The 1,120-nt window shown below is 41.1% G+C and overlaps 1 pseudogene; it reads right to left on the bottom strand.

The window, feature by feature from the left end:
- Positions 1-222: 222 nt before the first annotated feature.
- LOC129698487 (U2 spliceosomal RNA) lies at positions 223-397 on the bottom strand (annotated as a pseudogene).
- Between the last annotated feature and the right edge of the window lie 723 nt (positions 398-1,120).

The following is a 1,120-nucleotide window of genomic DNA, read 5'->3' as shown; positions in this document are numbered from 1 at the left end:
ATGCCACCATGCTTTGGGTGAGGGTAGTTTAAACATTAGCACCTAGCCTTAATGGAGGGTTCAAGTTAAGTAGCTGGAACAGCTGCTGCTAACTCCCAATACTCTTGCCACTGTTGAATGGTAGGTAGATACCATTAATTGTTACAGGTTGTGTCATACTGACTCTCCTATGCCAAGTTAAAGATAAGTGGGTAGAGTGTTGAATACCAAGTAGTCAGCAGTAGAGGATTTATATTTCAAGGTACTGCAATACTGGTTGATGCGTGGAGTGGACAGAGCAAGCCACTCCCCATCTCCCTGTTCCAAATCAATTGATATATGGTCCCTTGATAAGGGACGAGTCAAAATAGAACAACAACAGATACTCCGCTTGATCTTAGTCAAGGCTGAGAGCGATGGTTTCAATCGTAGATCTATCTGGATTGCATGACAAGCTCGGCTAAAAGAATAATAGCGAAAGCTGTGATAGCTATACCCATGGATTAGTCATCGTTAATATCATTGGAACTTGCCATGACGATAGTTCCTTAATATAGCCAGGGCTGGTTAGAATATCTGGAACCAGTTTGGCTGTAATAGCCATAGTCGATAATTAATACTGCCAAGTTATCTCCAAGTTTTTTGAATGGGTACTGAATAGTATGCATCTTTTAAGTTGATGTCTACCATTAAGTATGCTTGGAATGAAAGGTTGGCAGTTTCAATATTCCAAGCGTGGCTTGGTGAGATACTCAAGTGGCAAGTCAATGACGGTGCGACATATACCATGTTGGGATTTTTAGAGCCAAAGGTTCATACTGGGTTTATTATGACCCCTTGATATCAATGATGGCAACATTACCATCTTGGTTAGTTGGTACCAAAGGTTCATATAGGCTTCTATATGACCCCTGTATAATTATTACCCCCAGTTGCTAGTCCCTCATGTTCTTATTAGTGGGAGGGTAGATGCTGTACTGGTATTGTATGGTCCCTGGGAAGGGACATATCAGATATAAACTGATAAGGCAGTTACTACTAATCTTAGCCAAAAGGCCGAGCAGGATGGGATCTAATTTAATTTTATCCTTGAATGCTTTGTTAGTACAAACCCTTCATCTTTTGTGTGATGGCAGGAACC

This window comes from Leucoraja erinacea, chromosome 6 (genome assembly GCF_028641065.1).
Source record: "Leucoraja erinacea ecotype New England chromosome 6, Leri_hhj_1, whole genome shotgun sequence".
Taxonomy (NCBI): Eukaryota; Metazoa; Chordata; class Chondrichthyes; order Rajiformes; family Rajidae; genus Leucoraja; species Leucoraja erinaceus.
The sequence above is the reverse complement of the archived record's forward strand: the minus strand, read 5'-3'. Positions and strand labels throughout refer to the sequence as shown.